Source organism: Pteropus vampyrus, unplaced genomic scaffold (genome assembly GCF_000151845.1).
Source record: "Pteropus vampyrus isolate Shadow unplaced genomic scaffold, Pvam_2.0 Scaffold69, whole genome shotgun sequence".
Taxonomy (NCBI): Eukaryota; Metazoa; Chordata; class Mammalia; order Chiroptera; family Pteropodidae; genus Pteropus; species Pteropus vampyrus.
The window spans coordinates 381,666-389,393 of NW_011888850.1; the positions used below are offsets into that span (position 1 = coordinate 381,666).

General features: G+C 38.5%; 1 protein-coding gene and 1 pseudogene across 10 annotated transcripts in view; one reads left to right on the forward strand and one right to left on the reverse strand.

Moving 5' to 3' along the window:
• Positions 1-7,728, reverse strand: part of RAPGEF5 (Rap guanine nucleotide exchange factor 5) — a 416,073-nt gene that overhangs the window by 72,639 nt on the left and 335,706 nt on the right. The gene's annotated exons all lie outside the window — the stretch shown is intronic.
• Positions 6,367-6,485, forward strand: LOC111740908 (annotated as a pseudogene).

A 7,728-nucleotide genomic window follows, 5' to 3' on the forward strand; every position in this document is an offset into this window, starting at 1 on the left:
GGAGCTCTTAACTGCCCCTGGGCTTGAAGGGGCAAGAGGAGGTAAGAGGAAGTACTGGATCCCACTGGGAGCGAGACATAACTGGGAGCCTCCAGAGGAGCTGCAGCCACAGAGGTTTGTGGGCATGGCCAGGATGGCAGGAGGAAGCAGGACAGAGGCGAGAAGAAACACCACGACCCTCTCCTACACTCTGATCTCCTGCAACATCTACCAATGGCCAAGTCCCACTAGGAGTTGGAAAGCAAGAGATCATGGATGATACGGTCCATATGGTCACGACCCACGGCCCAGAAGCACGGAGCAGAGGTGAGAATAGAGAAGGGGAGGCGAATGGATACAATCCAGTGCACCTGATCTTTCAGTTTCCAGCACAACTTGTGTCGACTTATCATGAATTTAAATGCCTCCATATAGGTCACGAAGTCCATCATCTTGCTGTCAGCAAAACAACTCAAATTCTTAGCATTCTTAGGGTGTCTTAGCATATTCTTGCCTGACTTAATCTAACTCATGCGTGCTTTATTGTCTTAACACTCTTTCTTGTCTAGTACCTACATCAGTTTCCCATAATTCACATCCTACAATTTGCTTTATACTTGACACTCCCCATGTGATCCTTGAGAGTTGTTATTAAATCACACAGATGTTATTATTTTTATCATAAAAGCTTAAATTTTATTAAATCTTTCCTGGTAAGCCTTCAAGTTCCAGTAAGAAAGTTCTTGGTGGATGACCAGGTTCGGGGTGGGGCCAGAGGGGAGAAGGGAGAGGAGAAATAGCAGGACCAGTTCCTCTCTGATATCAGCTGCATGACAGGACAGCTGTTTTTGGCCTGTTTTGTTCTCTGTGCTGTCCCACCACCCAGAACAACAGTGTCTATTGAATGAAAAGAATGGCCTGGTGAATGATGGATGAGCAGACAGATACCATACATCAGAATGGCCCAAGATCAAGAACAGAGAGGTCAGCAAGGACAAAGAGGCAGAGGATCAGACACAGAGGGACACAGTCCAGAAAGGAGGCTAGGGCAGAAAGGAGAAATTCAAGCTAGAAGTCATGTAGACCACCCGTGGCCAGGAATCAAAGCTCCAAACGCAGAAGTAGGCAAAGATTCTGATTAATGGGCACAGCTCACCCACAGCAGAAATGGAACCTTGATTCTGACTGGGGTGTTTTGAGGCACTTCTCATCCGGGGAGAGTCTTCAGAGAAAGGCTGGGTTCACAGCTGCAGGGGAGGCCTCCAACTGTACTGAGAGGACAGGGGTTATGGCATTTGCCTTGTTTATAGTGAAATCCTGACAATCACGGAAGAACTGTGTTCCAGGGGGAAAATGTATTCCTGAAATCCTAAAGTGTCATTTGAAATATGACGCTATTATATCCCCCAGAAGATTTTTAGAAACTTAAAAAAAAAATACACAATTGTGTATGCAAAAGGTCTAGCATAGTCCCACCCCAACTATCTTTCAATCACCAATGACTAGATAAAATAGTTTATCCATCCACACGCCTTACCAAGCTCCCCTCCACAGAACCCACACAGGGTATAGTGCATTTCCATTTCATGTACAAATTAAACGCAGACGGTGGTGGAGAACTTATGACCTGAATCAAATTAAACTGATAGCCACACCAAAGTGAAGACAGACCTGCCTGGGTTCAACTCCTAGACTTGCCACTTACTAGCTGGATGATCTTAACTGAATTGTTCAATTTCCTTGAGCATCGTTTTTCTTGCGTGTGAAATGAGATAATACCTACACCCTATTGATGCAATTATGAGTGCTGGACACAGAGAAAGCCCTCCATAACTATTGGCAGAAAAACATACAAACTCTATTGCAGCTGTATGACATCTAAGTATATTAATACCAAAATGTTACAAAATTGAATTTGTATCAGGGCTTTGCTACAATTTCATCATGTATGTGTGTTTAAATATCATCCACATTTAAAGAAACACACAAATAATGTCATCAGATTTTTTTCAGGTGCATTGAAAATTGCTCCATATGGTGCTGTATGCACCACTGAGAGCCCAGAAGCCATCGTGGGAGTTAATTACAGAGCTCAGTGAACCTGGAGGAAAAAAGGCCCGAAGCCCCTCTGCTGGAAGAAAAAGTGGGCCTGAAAAACTGGATCGTTTTCATGGGAACACAGGGTTCTTTCTCTCTGGCACGCACCTCACCCTTTTGTATTAAGTCTCACTCACCAAGAAGCCATACACTTCTAGAAGCAAAAATCTCAAAGAAAGGAAAAAATGAAGTTCCGCTGTCTCTGACTCAACATTTTTTAAATAAAAGTTCAAGAGATAGTTAATGCCTTGTCTTTGGGTGGGGTTCCTGATTATCTGCAAGAGAACAGTCTGCATCCTTTAGCATCAGCAGGTCTAAAGTATAAACAAGATAAACACCAGCAGCAACAAACAAGGCATGACGTCAGCCACGTCGTCAGCCACGTCAGCCACGGTCACTGGGGTGAAACCTCTGAATTCCACAGCTTCTGCTATCACTGCCCCGGATGTGGGGTCATTTCATTTTGCTAAGACTCGTGAGTTACTGACACTCACCCTGGTTAGCAGGCCCACGGAAACAGACAGAGGGCCTGCTGAGCTGGGAGGTCACTGAGACTTAGCCCACAGCTTCTCTGGAATCAAGGAGCCAAGGTCAAAGGGCACAGCGAGAACTGCCTCGCGCAGACACATTCAAAGGTAACTCAGAAGAAATGAGGATGCCTTCAAATTCTAAATTAGATCCTTAAGCATTTCCTAACATGGGGAAGAAAAAAGGGGGAAAAGTTGTCAGTGATCGGAATCACTGGAGGAAATTCTGTCTGCCAATACTTGAAACACATGAATTCTGTCAACCCATGGCACCCACATGGGTTGTATGATATATTCGCAACAGATTCTGTCAGCCTGGGATCTGCAAAAAACTGAGGTGACTTAGTGCTGGGCACAGCACTTATTTCCACCTCTCATTATTGGTATATCTTGATGGCCCTCAAAATACAATACATATGTTCCATGAGATTTAAAAAAAAAAAACCAAAAATCTGATATCTTGCTTCCTAGATTTTACAGAAATGATAAATATAAATGTTACACAGAAATACCTTCTAGTTTCTAAGAATTCTCAAATCATTTCATGTGTTTGTGTAATAGACACAAAGTTATTCTAAAGGGAAAATATCAATATTGACACTTTTCCAAGTGGCCCAAAGATAGAATAAAAACTTATGCTAAATTATGACTCAAAGTCTGAGTAGCAGATATACTTGTCATTTGGGGTTTGAATAATTCATGGCTGCAGTTTTCTAAAAGTCTTTAAAATCTGAATAACAAGAAGATAGTATGGATTTTTAGAGCAGCATTTGAGAGCTAGCCCTGACTGGTTCCTATGGCTTTGGCTTCTCCCAAATGCCTCTTACATGAAAAGCCTAGTTCTTAACACTGAACAGACCCGGCAGAAGTAGTCTTCAAATTTAAAAAGTTTGAACACTGGAAATTCGCTGAGAGTAGATCTTAAGTTCTCTCTCTCTGTCTCTCTTTCTCATGGTTACTGTGTGAGTAAGGTATGGATATGTTAATCAGCTTTATTGTGGAAATTGTTTTACAATATATACATATATCAAAACATCGCATCAGACATCTTAAATATATATGATTTTTATTTGTCAATCATACCTCAATAAAACTGCAAAAATTTTTTAAAGTAAAATGTAAAGGTAGTGTAAAGTAATATGCTTAGATATGAGAAGGCTTCAAGTCAAGAAACCTTATAACTCTAAATCTCTTTTGCATGTAAGTAAATGTGCACTTACGTGTGTGTCTGTGTGTATGTATGTGGATATGCTTGCGCGTGTGTGTGCACACACATGCATACAACGTGTAACTTCAGAGAGGGTAAAGCGGTAATAAAAAGGGCATCCTCAATTCTTATGCAAGTTATGGAATGAAAAATTCCTAGTTACTGTAGCAGCTGCTAGATCACATGGCATGGGAACAAGCAGATACAAAGCATCTTAAGTAAACAATCTTGTTTTTTCATGTTTTGTACATTCCTTGGTGTTTTTAGAGAGGCACGCCTTTGGTTTCTGCAGCAACCATCTCAGAAACCTCATTTCACAGTTTGCAGTGGGTTGGGTGAAAGGTAAGATGGTGTTGGTCTTGGTTCATTGCACAGCCATAGAAAGTTGGGATTAGAATAGGTTAAGAGTATTTACAATGCAATGAAATATTGCTAAAACTATTTGAGAGGCAAACGAACAAGTAAAATTAGAAAATAAAGAAAGAGAAGATAAAAATAAGACAAAAATAAATGTGTTTGCAAATAGTAGTAGGTCATTTCCTCTCTTTTTCCGGGGTGGGCATGAGGGAAAGAGAAGAACGGACTGAAAAGAAAGTATTTAAGTGATAATAAACAAAAAAACATTCTCTTTCTAAATATTAATGTGCACTTAGGGTGCCAAAGAGAATTGAAATCCTCATATACGAACCTGCCCAGGTAAGATCCTTGCTCCATAAACTGTGACTCATCAAAGTTTGAAAGTTTGTGTCTACTCTTTACCAAACATGAATTTCCCCAAAGGCTTGTCTACAAACCGGCCGTTGGTGATGAATCCCCCTGTCTTTCCTGCTTGTCATTTCCAGGTTGATTCCCCATGGCACGAAATCTTTAATTTAAAACTTTAAATCTCCAATGAACTGGAATCCTGGAGCTGGTGCAGCTTGAGAGTTGTACGGATTTGGTTGGAGGGCTTGAACTTGGGAAACATTTCAAATCACCCACAATACCAGATTTGGGTCCAAAAATATTGATTGAAAAAGCGCAGTGCTAGATGTCGGGTATAAAAGTTCAAATAAAACATGGGGATTGCCCTCAAAGAGCAAATTCTTTATGAGATAGATACGGGAGAGAGATAAATTTGCATTTTTTTAAAAGCCATAGTTTGGAGCTAAGCTTTGGATAGTGGTTAATGAACTTCACCAATATAAATAACTAGGCCACTTTCTCGTTACTTCTGAGTTCAAGTCTGTAAAATCTAGCCTTTTTTTTTTTCTTTTTAGTTTGTCATTATTTGGGAGTTCCATATCTCAATCCTCCTCAGGACATTCTGAACTCAGAAAAACAATTCCAAATATTTAATGACTTGACTTGAAATATGGCTTTAATACCCTGATAGCAGAGATACTTCTAGCTAGATATGCTAGATCAGCCATCTGTCCTGTATCAACACCATTTCACGAAGAGTAAAATTTTAGACATTCTAGCCACAGTAGTATTTTTAGAACATAAAAGAACAAAATGATTCTTGGCATTGAGAGGCATATTAAGCCAGAGTAAAAACTGGCTACTGAAAGCCTCCTGAGTAATTAATTGGTATCCATTTAATATGGCGCTATTTTCCCCAAAAGTGTTCAATACGCCCAAGTATGGATGCTGCTAAATTTGAGAAGAGAGTTTTCAACTTAAGAAAGGAATTTTAGAGCTAGAAGAAATCTTAGATATCTAATCTCCTAATTTTATAGAGAAAGCTCAGAGACTTGACTCACTAAATTTGTACTTAATATATTTAATTTGAAGAAAATTTGTTAACAGAATTTCAATTCCTTAAGAATAAAATGGATTTTCAAATGCTGGCAACAAAATAGTAAAGTAACTGAAGAAAAATTTTGCATGTGATAGCTAACCAAGAAATCTTATATTACAAAAATAAATCCCAGCTATAATAAAGACCTGAGTGAAAGTGCATCTCCAGAAGAGATAGAAGAAAATAAAATTGAATATCTGGCCACAGAATCAGGAAGAACGTTCTAATTTTAAAGGCATTTTTTTAAATTAAAAAATATAAATTAACAGTTTTGCTCATATATGTATAAAAATAAGTAAATAAGTAAGAAACAAACTGGAGAAAACACATGCAACAAATAAGACAAAGATTTACATCCTTTATATATAAAGAGCTTAGTCAAATCAATGAGAAAAATCCCAATGGAAAATGGGCAAAGGAGGTAAATAGACTACAGAAGAAAGATAAATGAATTGAGATAAATACAAATATTTGACCTCATTAGAAAAGAAATGTAAATTTGAACAAGATAATACTCCTTCTTTCCCGTTGGCTTAACAAAAATACTTAGTTTCTCCTCCTAAGAATCATAATATCAAAATACTCAATGAGGGCGAAGGTGAGGAAGAGGGCATTACAAAACAAGTATTGCTGATGTAAGTGAAAACTGGCACGAGCTTTATGGAAAGTAGTTGAGCAAAAACATAAAAGATGAACACAGTTCATACCTGTAAGAAGTAATTACTCAGCTAGGAATTTACCCTTAAGAAATATAAAGTTAGATTTTTGTAGTGGTCTACAGCCATGCTACCCTGAACAAGCCCGATCCCGTGTGATCTTTTAAGCTAAGCGAGGTCGGGCTTGGTTAGTACTTGGATGGGAGACCACCTAGGAAGACCAGATGCTGTAGGCTTAAAAAATAAGGGGTTATAAGCTGACAAGTTCCTTGCGATCTGTGAGGTCAACCAAGGTTTGCCTCATCTAAAAAGAAAAAACAAAAAAAAGATTTTTGTAGAGAATTACATGTCAGATCTTTCTTAATAGCAAAATTTTGAAAACATTTGAACCCTCAGAAAAGGGTGGTTAAATAAAATATATTATAGAAACATAAGGCAAGCCTCATAATGTATATTATGGGATGGTGAGGGGGACTGTGGTTAGTTATCCCTCAATTTTTTTCTTCCTTGTAGCTTTCTATTATTTAAAAATTCTCTATGAAACGTATGTATTATTTTTACAATTGGTATAACAATTTCAAACAAAAAGATCTTGAATAGAACTGTAGTAAATTCTAGCAAGTTGCTTAATATCTCGTTCTTTAACTGTTAAACACCTATAAACCTACTTAGGAATAAAGCCTGTTTTCAAAAACAGATTCAATCAGTAAAACAGGTCAACAACTATATAAAAACACTATTTTTTTTGAGAAATACATTTTGTAGCTAAAAAATGGGCGGCGGGGGAGAATGTTAAATGCCAACAATATGTACCTTTCTTTAGATTTGAGATTTAGGATCTCTGCCGTTTATGACTTGTGTCCTTAGCTGGTCATAACCCAGGGAGTTAAAAAGATGATGTTTCCTTTAGCAAATGCCTCACAGGACAATGTTCTCAAACAATATCTTATTCAAAGGGTCCCCCTTTCTGCCTTCCGGAAGCCCTCTCAGGCCCTCTCCTGTCTTCTCATTGCCCTACTTCTTGACTCCCCTGTCTCTGCAATCTCGTCTGTCTCCCTTGCTAAGGGGTGGGTCCCTCTGCGGGTCAGATCCAATCTCGCTCACTTCTCTGTTCTGTTTTCTGGGATTGCTGGTCCATAGGTGTTCAATGAATGCTTTTCTCGATAAATGGAGGCAAGAATAAATTAATCTTAGTCAGATTTTTAAAAACTTCACTCTGTATAAGAAAAGGAGAAAGTTTTCCTGAGATGAAAAAGCACTTAGGCCCTCAACGAAGTCAACTTTATGTTTTGTGGCTGAACAGCCACTAGTGGTAGCAGCAAGCTAAAGAGCTCTTTGTCCATCTCCCATCTTCACTTAGTATGATTCTTTTATTTATTTATGTATGTATTTATTTATTTGAATTAAGTTTATTGGTTAATACGATTATATAATTTTCAGGTGTACATTATCATTTGACATATGTATATTCTATTGTGT